Genomic DNA, 15,107 nt, shown 5'->3' with positions numbered 1-15,107 from the left:
CTGATGAAGGGCCTCTGCCTGAAACATCGACTATTTATTCCTCTCCATAGATGCTGCCTGACTTGCTGAATATCCACATATGTTTTGTTACAAGCAACTGTTTATTCTGAATGAACAGTAACTTTTGTCATCCTTGACCATGAATAAAAGCTGTATAGTATTGTGCATTATTATCTTGCCTTGCTGGATAGACAAGCTTTTTTAAATTTTTAGCTTTTATTTGAAACAGTATGTGATACTAGGTGTCAGGTTGCATTAAAACCAAGTTTATTCTCAGTCCTTTTTATGGAAGGATGTCTGTCATCTTTGCTTGGTTTGTGCCAATATTTAACAGCAATTCTGCATTGAAGTAGTTGTCTATTAACTACCCTATACTAGGGTTGGGTAAGAATGGTTGGTCCAGCCAGTGATGCATCAGTAACCATAATTATTCATCATTTACAGAAAAAAGTAACTGGATCAAGATTATTGTTGGTGTTGGTATTTATGATAGCTCCATGCCTTAAAGTAATAAGTTGTGGACCTTTTTTTCAATTAGGGAATGCATTGATCTTTTGGACAAGGAGTATGACTACTGGATGAAGAATCGATCAGTGCCTGTCATCTTGGGCGATAAAACTCATTATCTGAATAACTATAATGTTGAAGCAGCTGGCCCCAGGTGGGTACAGTATCCATTACTTTTTATGTCTTATACAATGTTCCTTGCATAAATATTACATACAGTACAGCAACTATGCATAAGACGGGAGCAGAATTGGGCTATTCAGCCCATTGAGTCTGTTCTGCTATTCATTATGACTGGTTTATTTTGACCTCTCAACCCACTTCCTCTGCCTTCTCCCCATAACCTTTGTCATCCTTAGTAATCAAGAACTGTCAACCTCCCCTTTGAATATACCCAGTAATTTGGCCTCCACAGCTGTCTGTGGCAAGGAATTCCACAGATTCACCACCCTTTTGGCTAAAGCAATTCTCCCTCATCTGTTCTAAAAGGATATCCTTGTATTCTGAGGCTGTGCCCTCTGGTTCTAGACTCTTTTTCTACCCCCTTTTCCCTCCCCCCCCCCCCCCAATTATTGGAAACATCCTCTCCATGTCCACCCTATCTAGGCCTTCCAATATTTGGTTGATTTCAATGAGATCCTCCTTCATTTGTCTAAACTCCAGTGAGTACAGGCCCAAACCCTTCATGTGCCAACCCTTTCATTCCAGGGATCATTCTCGTAAACCTCTGGACCCTAATCAGTGCCAGCATGGGCCTTTCAACAGGCATTACTTATGTGAATTTCCTCCCTTCAGTGTTATAGGACAGCATGATTGTGCAAAAGGAAAATGTTACTGACTGGTGAGCCAATAAAAGCTGTACAGACAGACCAGCTCCTTGGGATAGAACATTGACTGGAATACCTTTGTATTAATATTCTACTGTTGTTGAAAACTTGTTATTGTTCTTTCCAAAAACAGGCCTGAGTCCTTCAGCAAGGATGTAGCTTTGGGACGGAATCTAAAAGAAGGCAAGTTTGTATATTCTTAAAAACAATATTCAAACTGGGTGAGACCAGAGCTACAGGTTGGGTGTTAAGGGTGAAAGCTGGAATGTTTGAGGAACATGAAGGGAACTTCTTCACTCAGAGGATGTTGTGAGTGTGAAACAAACTGCCAGCATAAGTGGTAGGTGTGGGTTCGATTGGAACATTTAGAAGTTTGGATAAGTATATGGATGGGAGGGATGTGGTGGGGGGGCTATGCAGATCGATGGGATAATGCAGAATAATAGTTTGGCAGTGACTGGATGGGTCGAAGGGCCAGTTTCAGTGGTGTACCTCTGGTTCTATGCTCCATAGCTATATTCACTTGCCTACTGTATGCTGTTACTGGCACCATGGCTGTTCTATTAAATTATTAATGGATGAAATTATTATAATGTGATGTAAACATCATGGCAGTCACTGTATAGCTAGGATTTCTAACCCATCTATGGATACCCTAAAGTTTCAGTTGTATGTATACTTCCTGCAGTGACGCTGTAGATGGTCTTGAAGCCCAGCATCATCGTTTTAGGAACTGGGCTACTGTCTTAACAATAATGATTTATTGTGAAGATTCTCACTGTTGAGATGATGTTGAGTGTTTGTCACCCTCAGCTGCCAGGCAAGACCTGTGGGTGGAGCTGAAAACGGGAGCAGAGTCTGGCTGGGATTTCTCATCGCGCTGGTTCATTGACTCCAATGGAAAGAATAATGGAACATTAAAAAACACAAAAACCAGGCAAATCGTTCCTGTTGACTTGAACTCCATCCTCTGCAGGAACGAGCGAATCTTGGCATTGTTTCACGAGCAGCTGGGTCAGTACCAATAATTTATTTGGCAGAGAATTTTGTATTCAATTTTATTTAGAGATGCAGCACGGTAACAGTCCCTCTGGCCCAATGAGCCCACACGGCCAATTAACCTACTAACCTGTGCGTCTTTGGTCTGTGGGAGGAAACTGGAGCACCCAGAGGCAACCCACGTGGTTACAGGGAGAACGTACAAGCTCCTTACAGTGGTGGTATTGAACCTGGGTCACTGACACTGTTGTAGCATTATGCTAACTGCTATGTTATAGTGCCATTCCTCATTTACTTCCCTTTATGATCAATAATGGTGTCTGATACTAGTTAACTGTGGTTTGTTGGATCTTGATGTGCTTGCTGTTATCTCATTCCAACTTAAAAATATTTCCCTGCATGTGTTGGATTCACATTATTTGGAGTATGTTTCCAAAGAGAGCAAACCTTGTGAATTTTGACACAGAGAGATGTTAATAAGGTGCAGAGCTAACTCAAATTTTACTGGTATGACCAGGGGAATGATCACAGCTCAAGGGCCTGAAATCAAATGTTGCTTTACATTTGCCCAATGAAGACTCTGCCCAAGGCTGAAATGGTGTTGCCTGTTGTGTGCAGTGTATCTAACTCGGTACCTACAAAGGATGTGGAGTGAATCTGGGTGTTTTTGATTTCCCTATCCAGTACTGGGTTAATCTGTTTTTTAAAGATGATCCCAGTGCCTCTGTGTGTTGAAAGGAGAATGGAATTGAAAGGCCTTGTTGTCTAATCCTTGTCTGGTCTCTCCAGTCATGTGTGGGAATTGTGAATCATAATGCCAAAGAAAACTTAAGATGCTGGAAATCTGAAATTTTAAAAAGTGCTGGAATGCAGAAGGTCAGGCAGCATCTATCATGTGGATGATCATTTTAATCAGCTTTCTCTCAATACAGATGCTACCTGACTTTTGTAGTGTGTCCAGCATTAGCTACTTTATTGGGTATCTCAAATACTAGTCAATAAAACTAAGAGCATTGAACATGTTGCAGAGGACTAATTTACTTTGTGAAGGAGTACAAGAGATATTTGATGCCAGAGATGGTAATTCATTGAAAGCTATGCATGTTGTACTGTTTCAAATGTAGCATGTACTTAAACTCAGGAGATTCTACAGTTGTTGAAAATCTTGAGCAACACACAATGTTGGAGAAATTCAGCAGGTCAAGCAATCTCCATTGAGGGGGGTGTATAAACAGTTGACTTTTCAGGCTAAGACCCTTCCTTCAGGACTGGAAAAGGAGGCAGAAGCCAGAATAAGCTTAATTCACTGAGTTCCTCCAGCATTTTGTGTGTGTTTAGCAAGCTCAACTTCTCTGTATCTCCCATACCTGTGGTACTTGTGTGTGTCAGAATCTCACTATGACATCCCTTGATGTTCATGTACTCACCCCATTTTCATTCCCCTGCCAATGCACTTGTCTTTGTTTCCTAGGTAACTTTTCCAAAGCCCAGTTCTACAAGGAGGCCATGAACAAACGGATTGACGCTGTGCATGAAGTTTTCTGGGACAATAAACAAGGAATTTGGTTTGATTACAACTTGATAAATAATAGGAGTAATGCTGCATTCTATGCTTCCAACTTGGCTCCTCTCTGGGCTAAGTGCATTCTTGAACAAGTACCGGGACAAACTGCAGAGATGGTGGTCCGTTACCTTGAGGTATTCATACTCATTTGTTTACTGTAGATGGTTAGAATGGGAGCAACAGCCTTTGGTCTTGAGTGATTAAATGCTACTGCTGACTACATTAAAACACAGGCATCTGAAAGATGGTTATTCACAGTTATCCGTTTTCTGAGGAATTCTAAATAATCAGTGACATGTTGGACCATGGACACTAGCCTTTATTATTATTATTATTATTATTATTATTATTATTATTATTATTATTGGGATTCAGATGGACTGTTATGGGGCTGTTTGAGCAGAATGAAGGAGGTGTTGTGCTAGGTGGGTGAGATTGATTTAAGATTATCTTAAGATTAACTTTATTGTTACATGTGCATCAAAACGTTTGTGTCAATGACTGACGCAGTCTGAATGTGTGCTGAGGACAGCCTGCACTTTTGGCACCAACGTAACATGCCCACAACTTAATAACCCTAACCCATATATCTTTGGAAATCCGAGCACCTGGAGGACGCCCATGTGGAAAACCATGAGAATGTACAAACTCCTTACAGACAACGGTGGGAATTGATCCCAATCTTATAGCTGGTGCTGTAAAAGTATTATGCTAACTGCTACACTACCATGCTGTGACACTTTTTTTTACAGTACATTAGCTCATTTCAGTAGCAGCTGTCACAAAGGGTTGCAGAGTTGATGGTATTACTGGATATGGTTGTCTGTTTTGGGTTGGGCTAGGTCAGAATGTTTAGCATAGCCAGAAACCATCTGTTGGGTGGTGGAAATAAACTGGACTCTGCTTTAACTTTCAGGAGCACCATCTCCTTGAGTATAGGAATGGAATTCCAACCTCTCTGGTGCAAAGTGGTGAGCAGTGGGACTACCCCAATGCCTGGCCACCTCTTCAGCAAATCATCATTGAAGGTAAAGCAAACTTTTATTGCAGCTTGGAAAAAAAAATTGTGACAGCTTCATTGAGCACCTTTGCTCCATCTGCCAGAAAGAGCGGATTCTCCCGGTGGTCATCCATTCCAGTTCTACTTCCCATTCCCATTCTGACATGCCAGTCAATGGCCTTCTCTATTGCCATGATGAGACCACACTAGGTTGGAGGAGCAACACCTTGTATTTCATCCATCCTGATAGCATGAATACTGATAGCTCAAACTTCCAGTAATTTCTCCTTCTCCCCCACTCTCCTTCACCATTCTCCATTCCTGTTTCCCTCTCACCTTGTCTCCTTACCTGCTCATCACCTCCCTCTGGTGCTCCTTCCCCTTCCCTTTCTTCCATGGCCTTCTGTCCTCTCCTATCAGATTCCCCCTTCTCCAGCCCTCTATCTCTTTCACCAATCAACTTCCCAGCTCTTTACTTCACCCCTCCCCCTCTCCCGGTTTCACCAATCACCTTGTACTTATCCCTCCCCTCCCCCCACCTTCTCACTCTGAATTCTCATTCTTTTCCCCCTCCAGTCCTGCTGACGGGTCTCAGCCCAAAACATCGACTGTACTCTTCTCCATTGATGCTGCCTGGCCTGTTGAGTTCCTCCGGCATTGTGTGTGTGGCGCTTTGGATTTCTATCGTCTGCAGCTTTTCTTGTCTGTTTTATTTCAGCTGCCATTTTGTAATACAGGCCACTGAGAGTGTTAGTGACAATATTTCTCAGACAAACGGCCAAAACCTTTCAGTTTTTGAGCAAGCAAGTAATATTTGAAGAATAATAGTAAGAATTATAGTAATGTTTGAACTTTAATGGTACAGAATTAAACCTGTTTAATTCAGTTTTATTTCAGCTGCTATTTTGTAGTACAGGCCACTGGGAGTTTTTGTCAGTGACAATCCTTCTAGGTCAAACTGCCAAATATTTTTAGTTTTTAAAAATGCAGTAATGTTTGAACAATAATAGTACAGAAGTATAGTCACATTTGAACTCTGATAATACAGAATTAAACTTGTTTCATTCAGGTTTTTTTTCTGATGAGCAATTAATTTGCAATGAATATGGAGGGTCACTGTGTTTGCTTTGTCATGAAAAGCAAATGCTCTTGAGGTTTGATCTGTTGGTGTCTGATTCTGATCCCTAGTGGGGGGGGGGGGGGGCGTGTGTCTGTCGTCCCTCTGAAAGGAAGTCAGTACATGTGTGACTACAGAGGGCAGTAGTCACCATGACTCATTTAAAGTCTGAGTCAGTGCTGCAAGAATACCCTTGAATATCTTCCATGCAGCCATTGCCTGGATTAAATATTCCTGTTGTACACAAACACTTATTGCCAGCTCACCACTGCTATCAAGCACTGCCATTGCTTTTCTGACAATTCAAAGTAAAGTTTATTGTCAATGTTACATGTATGTCACCATATACAATGCTGAAATACATTTTCATGTGAGCATACTCAGCAAATCTATAAAATAGTAGCTGTAACAGGATCAATGAAAGATCAACCAGAGTGCAGAAGACAACAAACTGTGCAAATGCAAATATAAATACAAAGGTTGTCTAACGTATACTTTGATAATAAATGTACTTTGAACTTGAACTTTGAACAAAAGATAATGAGATGAAGAGTCCTTAAAGTGACATCATTAGTTATGGGAACATTTCAATGATGGGGCAAGTGAAGTTGAGTGTAGTTATTCCCTTTTGTTCACAAGCCCTGTCCTGTGCAGTCCTGTATACTTTTTTTTAAAAAAGTAGTTTCTTTCAAATAAATATCAGGAGAACCAAGTCCACTGCTTTGAACGTCATTCCCACTCTCACTAAGCCCTACTTACCAGAAATTTTGATCCCTTGGTCATTGTCGAGAGATGATCAGCACAGTAGCATAGCAGCTAGCCTAAAGCTATGACAGCACCAGTGGCTCAGGTTCAATTCCGCTACTGTATATAACGAGTTTGTACATTCTCCTGTGACTGTGTGGGTCTCCTCTGGGTGCTCTGGCTTCTTGCCACGTTCCAAAGAAGTTTGGGTTAGAAATATCATTGGTTGTTTGTAGTTTCTATTGCCTGTTAACACATGTATTATTGTAGTGTGAATAGTCCTTAATTATGCAAATAAGTATTTGAATATGTACAAGGTTACTCTTTGGCCAATATCTATCTGCTAGTCAATTCTGTTTTAGACTGGCATTTCTTTGATCCAATTTCAAAACAGTTTAGTGACCGGGTCCATGCTGCTCTCCTTGAGAGGATTCAAAGGAGGTTCACAGAGTCTTGGATTGAATGACATATGAAGCGTGCTTGTTGCTCTGGGCCTGAATTCACTAGAATTCAGAATGAGGGGTGACCTCTTTGAAACCTATTGAATGGTGAAGGGCTTTATTAGAGTGGATGTGGAGAAGGTGTTTCCGATGGTGGGAGAGCCTAAGACCAGGGAACACAGTCTCTGAATAGAGGGGTGTCCTTTTAAAATAGTAGAGATGAGGAGAAATTTCTTTAGCCAGAGAATGTTGAATCCATGTAATTCTTTGCCACAGGCAGTTGCGAAGCAAAGTCATTTCGTATATTTAAGCCAGAGGTTGATAGATTCTTGCTGGTCAGGGCATGAAGGGATATGGGGAGAAGGCAGGAGATGGGGGGGGGGGGCACGAGAGGAAAATTGGATTGGCCATGATGAAATGGTGGAGCAGATGTGATGAGCCAAATGGCCTAATTCTGTTCCTATATCTTATGGTCTTGTGACTTGTGCACAAAACCATTAAAGTGTGATTGAGTAATGAGTACAAGTTATCAGTATCAGAGTCCAGTTAACTGGTGACAACATTGTGTTAATCAAAAGTGCAGGATGTGTGGTCACTTGATTCACAGGATGCTTGAACTTTGAGGTTGTAAAGAAATTGAATATTTTGGTAGCTGAAAAGCTGAGGTGAGGACAGAGACGGACATTGTTGAAGAGGTGGAAATAGGCAGCACTTGAAACATGAGTGTGACCAGAAACTTGAGGTTTTACAGATGCTGAAAATCTAGACCAACCCATACAGATGCTGCCTGACTTGAGTTCCTCCAGCATTTTATGGAAAATAATAAACAGTTGCTGTTTCATGCTTCTTCAGGACTGGAAAGGAAGGGGTAAGACACCAGAATTTTTTAAAAGTGTGGGGAGGGGAAGGGGGATTAGCTAGAAGGTGATAGGTGAAGTCAGGTGAGAGGTAAACGGGTGGAGAGTAAGGAATCTGATAGGAGAGTGGACCATGGGAGAAAGGGAAGGAGGAGGGGATAGGCAGATGAAGAGAAGAGGTAAGAGGCCAAAGGTAAGGGAGGAGAGAAGGGGGAGGGAATTTTTTTCTTAATCGGAAGGAGAAATCAATGTTCATACCATACCTAGATGGTGTTGCTCCCCCCAACCTGACAGTGACCTGATTGTGACAAAAGAGGAGGCCATGGACCGACATGTTGGAACTGGAATGGAGATAGGAATTAAAATGGTTGGCCACTGGGAAATTCCACTTTTTGCAGATCAACTGGAGGTGCTCAACAAAGCAGTTGGCCAATTTAAATTGGGTCTCAAACTGGAGAGCACTGGACAGTCCCAAACAGTCGTTGGTAAGGCAACACTTCACGTGTGGATCTGTTGGAGTCATCAGTTATATCCTGTGCTCTCGAGTTCCTCCTACTGAGTTTCTCCAGCATTTTGTATGTGTTGCTATGGTTCAGCATGAAATGAGCCAAAGGTGGGATGGAATTAGTAACAGGGGTACTGAGTATTTTACAATGGACATTTTGGCTTTGGGTTTTTCAATATTTAATTGAGGAACCATACATAGCTTTCATTCTAAGGGGGACCATCCCTGTGGACTTGAAAATTAAAATGAAAATTACAACTGCAACTTTTGAAGAGGTGACTGAGAATCCAAGATGGCACAAAGCCCAAAGAATCATACATCAGATTTATAATCTTGGATTTTCAATAACTAATTTTGAAAAGTGAGGTAGATTAGAAGTTTGGCATAGATGGAGAAAGGATAGATTAGTTGTGGGGAAAATGTGTTAATTCTGTACTAAATTATTTGAACATGAATATGTGAAGCAAGGATCTTGAGCCAAATGATCTGGATGGCCATATGATAAACTTTTATCATTTTGAATTATTTAGGTTTGGCAAAGTCTGAATCAGAAAGGGGTCAGAGAATTGCATTTCAACAAGCCCAGAAGTGGATTCAATCAAACTGGGGTTTGTACAAGAAGCACCAAGCCATGTACGAGAAGGTGAGTTTGAGTTTTTCTTTAATTGAACAACCGAGTCTTGCCCTCAAAATGCCTGTGTAGGGCAGGTATGCACACTGCTCCTCTTATTCAATGTGCTGTGATATACCATTTTCGCTCTTCTCTGCTGGGTGCAGACTCCATTTCTGTCCCATGGCTCCTGATAGGTGCAAAATCAGATCTCCAAGTTCCGCAGTGTTCTGTCACAAAGAATGGAAAAATTGGACTGGACAGATCTGTCTGAATCATATCTTTTTGTTTGAATTTGGGTGGGGATGAGGTGCAGATAATCAGAAATCAGAATCTGGTTTATCATCAGTGGCATATGTCATGAAATTTGTTTCATGGCAGCAGTACAGTGGAAGCATTAAGAATCTCTGCAAATTACAAGCATAAATAGAGCAAAGGAATAACGAACTAGTGTTCAGGGACTCATAGACCCTTCAGAAATTTGATGGCAGGGAAAGGAAGCTGTTCCTAAGACATTAAATGTGGATCTTCAGGCTCTTGTACCATCTCTCCTGTAGTAATGAGAGGAAGGCATATCCCAGATGATGAGTGTCCTTGATGATGGATGCTGTCTTTTTGCAGTACCTCCTCTTGAAGATGTCCATGTGGCTATGATGGAATTGATTGACTTTACAGCCCTCTCCAGCCTCTCTTAATCTTGTGCATTAGACTCCATACCAGGCTATGATACAGCCAGAGAGAATGCACCCCACCATACGTAGAAATGCGCAAGAGTCTTTGGTGACATACTGAATCCCTTCAAAATCCTAATGAATTAGAGCTGCTGGTGTTCCTCCTTCATGATTGCATCAATATGTTGGGCCCAGGATAGATCCTCTGAGATGTTGACACCCAGGAACTTGAGGCTGCTCGCCCTTTCCATCACCGACCCCTCTGAGCACTGATGTGGTATGAGAAGTTTGGGTTATTTCCTGGATGACAATAATTCAATATAGTGTTAATTGCTGCAATTTCTGATGGCTCACTATACCCAATCTAAGTAGTAAAAGAATATTGACTTTGCCATTGTCAGGCTCAATTTGTCTTTTTGTTTTTCAGTATGATGTGAATGGTGACAGTCAACCAGGTGGAGGTGGGGAATATGATGTACAGGTCAGTCAGCATTTTTTCTGAACTTCCTTCCTCGTTTTCAGCTTCTTTCAAAAAGCTGTTATGCTAAACAGCCTTTGCAAGAGCCAGTTGAGCAGCAGCTATGAGAAATACACGAACATGAGAAAGTCTGCAGATGCTGGAAATCCAAAGCAACTCACACAAAATGCTGGTGGAACACAGCAGGTCAGACAGCATCTGTGGAAATGAATGAACAGTTGGCGAAGTAGAACTTCCTGGTGGCTAAACATTTGAATTCTGATTCCACTTCCTGTTCTGACATGTCAGTCCATGGCTGCCTGTTGTGCCAAGATGATGCCACCCTCAGGGTGGAAGAGCAACACCTTGTATTCTGTCTGGGTAGCCTCCATCCTGATGGCATGAACATTGATTCCTTGTGGTTTAAAAAAAATATTCCCCCCCCCCAATCCTCTATTCGTCACCCTGACCGCTTCTCACTTGCCTATTACTCCTCCTTCCCTTTCTCCTACAGTCCACTCTCCTTTGCTATCAGATTCTTTCCTCTCCAGCCCTTGACCTTTCCCACCCACCTGACTTCACCTATCACCTTCCAGCTGTCCTCCCTTCCCCTCCCCCCCACCATTTTTATTCTGGTGTCTTCCCCCTTTTTAGTCCTGAAGAAGAGTCTCGGCCTGAAGATGCTGTCTGATCTGCTGAATTCCTCCAGCACTTTGTGTGTGTCGCTAATGCCTTATGAGAAATAAATGTTTAAAATTTAAAAAAATTAGGACTGTTTAAGCCACAAGCAATATTGTCCAATGAAGAACATGTTAAATTACAAAAGGCTACAAGCTTGGAGAATTTCTCTCTAATAGAACATCTAAAGATGTACTGGTTGGTAGCTTATTGGCCATTGTAAACTGTCCATATATGGTTTTCCATACACAACTTAACATAGTATTATTGGCTCAGAGTTCAGACATATTAGTAATCTATTCTCCCTATTTTCCCCACAATTCCATTACTTCCTGCACACAGTAAATTAGTGTTGAATTAACCTACCAAGCTGCACATCTTTAAGATGCCAGAGCATCCAGAGAAAAGTGGCACAATCACAGCGAAAACATGCAAATTCCATGCAGACAGCACCCAAGGCCATCATCAAATTTGAGCTGCTGGTGCAGTAAGGCAGCAGGTCTACTATCTGTGCCAGTACTCCACCGGAGGAATTCCATACAGAAAAGGCATTAGGCCCATCTGGCCTGTACAAGTCTTTTTCAAAGAGCTATTGTAGCCCTATTGCACCTTGCTCCTTCCCTGTGGAATTTCAGTTTACCAATTCACCTTGAAAATTGTTACGAACTTTCTTCTGTTTTAGCCTGATCATTCCAGTCTGTACAATTCCCTATTTACACCTCAACAAAAAAATCCTCTTCCCTGCATTTATTAGTTATTTTGTTTCTGTGGTTGTTAGACCTTTTACTTGTAGAAATCCTTAATGATCCCCTATTAAATTTCTTCTTGCCTTTCTCTGCCATTTGGAGAACAAATCAAAAGTCTCGCTCTTCTGATATAATTCAAGAAAATTTTCTTTAGATAGATAGATAGATAGATAGATAGATACTTTATTCATCCCCATGGGGAAATTCAACATTTTTTCCAATGTCCCATACACTTGTTGTAGCAAAAACTCCTTACATACAATACTTAACTCAGTAATAATATGATATGCATCTAAATCACTAACTCAAAAAGCATTAATAATAGCTTTAAAAAAAAAAGTTCTTAAGTCCTGGCAGTTGAATTGTAAAGCCTAATGGCATTGGGGAGTATTGACCTCTTCATCCTGTCTGAGGAGCATTGCATCGACAGTAACCTGTCGCTGAAACTGCTTCTCTGTCTCTGGATGGTGCTATGTAGAGGATGTTCAGGGTTTTCCATAATTGACCTTTCATTAGCATTGCTTAGCTGGGAGCCAGTGTGAGCTATTGAGTTCATGTCCAACAGGTGAATAGGATTCGATGCAAGTTACTAATTTGAATCAAAGTAAGATCTTAATGTTTTGATGTACAGAGGGTGGCCATTTGGTCCATTGACTATGCTAGCAAAACAAGGAACTTTTTGTCCCACTTCCCACTTTTTGACTTTGGCCAAGTTATGGCTCTTTGAGAGCTCATGCTGGTACCTGCTGGTACCTTTTGAAATGCATAGTTAGTGTGCTGTTTCCTCTTTTCAGACAATGACTTCTATCTCAGCTATGACTTGGGCTCTGGCTGACAAATTCCTTCAAAATTCTAACTCTTTAGTTTTAAATTTGTGTCCTCTACTTATTTTCCCTGCCAATGGGGTAAAAGTAATCCTTTCTAGGCCCCTTATTATTTTGTTCACAATTTAATCTCCTCTCAGTCTCATCTTTTCCAAAGAAAATGATTATAGGTAGCCAGTTTTTGATTGTGTGGAGCTTCAGGGATAATTGCTTGACTGGAGAGTTGTGGATATTTGGAGAGAGCATGGCAAGGATTTTGCTCATAGCAGCACATGATGATGCGTTAGGTTTTGAAATAGGCAAGCACAATTATCTGTTGGATCTCTCAAATTACAGCACTATGATTTATTTATTTATTGAGATACAGTGCAGAATAGGCCCTTCGAGCTGCGCTTCCCAGCCTCAGCAAGGGGAACAATTAACCTACCCAAGTGGTACATCCTTGAAATGTGGGAGGAGACCCATGTGGTCACAGGGAGAATGTACAAACTCATTACAGACAGTGGGAATTGAATCCAGGTCACCGGTACTGTACAGCATTGTGCTAACCACTACCTTGCTGCCCCATCCACTGAATGATTGCAACATTTTCTTTTTATATCAGAAGCACTGTGTAGTGCAGACTAGATCCAGGGAAAGAAAAATTGATTTAATGTTTCTGATCAAAGACACTTTATCAGAATACAAATATTCTATTTCAATTCCAGATGTGTGTCAGAGACCGGGATGGAGTTTGTAACATAAACCAAAGCCTTAAGCTTAATAACTTATTAAAGCAAATATCTAACCATCCAGAACTAGATCAGTTAACACAAAAATTAGTGGGAAGTTAGAAGACTGGGAAGGTTTTTAAATCCAACAGAAAGCAACTAAAACAAATCATAAAGAAAGAAAAGATTAAGTTATTGGTTAGCTTATGTTCATGCATAAAAGAGGATACCAAAAGATACCTGAGGTGTAAAAGAGATGAAAGTGGATATTGGACCACTGGAAAATAACACTGGAGAGGTAGTAATTGGGGCAAAGAAATTAATAAGTATTTTGTGTCAGTCTTCACTGTGTAAGACAGCAGCAGTATGGCAGAAATTCAAGAGTGTCGGGGCAGAAGTGTGTGTAATTGCTATTATGAAGGAGAAGGTGTTTGGGGAAACTGAGAAGTCTGAAGGTAGATAAATCACCTGGACCAGATGGTCTTCACCCCAGTGCTCTGAAAGAGGTAGCAGAAGAGACTGTGGAGGCATAAGGAATAATCTGTCAAGAATTGCTAGATTCTGGAATGTTTCTGGAGGATTGGAAAATTGCAAATGTTGCTCTGCTCCTAAAGTAGTGAGGGAGGCAGAAAAAAAGGAAATTATAGGCCAGTTAGCCTGACTTCAGTTTTTGGAAAGATGTTGGATATATTTGAGTTTGAGATTTCAAGGGTACTTGAAGGCATGTGATAAAGTGATAAAGTCAGCATGGTTTCCTTAAGGGAAAATCTTGCCTGACAAATCTGTTGGAATTCTTTGAAGAAATAACAGGCAGGAGAGTCAGTGGATGATATTAACTTGGATTTGCAGAAGGCCTTTCACAAGGTGTCACATATGAAGCCACTTAGCAAGATGAGAGTCCATGGTATTGCAGTAAAGATATTAGCATGGGTAGAAGATTGGCTGACTGGCAAGAGGCGAAGAGTAGGATTTCTGGTTGGCTGCCGTAGACTAGTGGCATTCTGCAGAAGTCAGTATTAGGACCGCTTCTTTTCATGTTATGTCAATGATTTGGATGATGGAATTGATAGCTTTGTGGCCAAGTTTGCAGACTATACAAAGATGGGTGGAGGGGCAGGCAGCATTGAGGAAGCAGGTAATCTGCAGATGGACTTGGGCAGATAGGGACAATAGGCAAAGAATTATTTTTAGTGTTTTTTTATTATTTCGTGCACATCTTTTGGCGAATGCCATCTTCTTCCACATTAATCTGTTTTCAATTTTTAAAAAACTGTTCAATGAGTCAAACTAGGAAAGAAGGACTTTTGTTCTGCAGTCGCTCCATAACTGTTCAATACACGTTTGATACTTGTTTGATCCTGAGGCGCCAGGCGTCTGCACCAGCGGTGCGTCGCAGGTTTTTGCCAGTTAGTTTACAATTGACACTCGTGTGCTACGGAGTTGTGCTTTGTTCGTCCTTTGTGAACATTTGCTGTTTTGTACTTCTTCAAAAACTAAGCCTTGATTTTGCATTCAGTTACCCATCACTGTGCAAAAGAAAAGCAGAAAGTGATAGTAAGCGTGAATTCAATGAACAGTGGGGAAAAAGAGTTCTTGTTTATAGTGGGGCCGTCAGGAAAACCATTGTGCATTGTTTGTTGAAAACGCTTTCTCACATAATAGAAGACAATCTTAATAGACACTATAAAACACAACATCAGACTGAAATAGAAGGAAAACTGAAGCTTGTGCTTGGGTCTGAGTTACGGAAAGAATATGTGATTAAGAAAAAGTAAGAAATCAAAAGAAGACAAAATATATTTGTTAAAAGTCTCATTAAGGTAAGTAATGTTAATATTGTTTTTATATTAA

At 41.0% G+C, this 15,107-nt stretch overlaps 1 protein-coding gene across 3 annotated transcripts in view; it reads left to right on the top strand.

Annotated features, from left to right (window-relative positions):
- Positions 1-5,598: 5,598 nt before the first annotated feature.
- Positions 5,599-15,107, top strand: part of hyou1 (hypoxia up-regulated 1) — a 54,581-nt gene continuing 45,072 nt past the window's right edge. The window contains exons 1-3 of one of the 3 annotated variants that reach the window (XM_073029889.1): positions 5,599-5,724; positions 9,091-9,203; positions 10,269-10,322. The gene's annotated coding sequence lies outside the window, so the exon portion shown is untranslated. Of the gene's footprint in view, positions 5,725-7,806; positions 8,067-9,090; positions 9,204-10,268; positions 10,323-15,107 lie in introns of those variants that run through there. The other 2 variants (XM_073029890.1, XM_073029887.1) reach the window with 2 other exon arrangements.

This window comes from Hemitrygon akajei, chromosome 26 (assembly GCF_048418815.1).
Source record: "Hemitrygon akajei chromosome 26, sHemAka1.3, whole genome shotgun sequence".
Lineage (NCBI taxonomy): Eukaryota > Metazoa > Chordata > Chondrichthyes > Myliobatiformes > Dasyatidae > Hemitrygon > Hemitrygon akajei.
The sequence above is the reverse complement of the archived record's forward strand: the minus strand, read 5'-3'. Positions and strand labels throughout refer to the sequence as shown.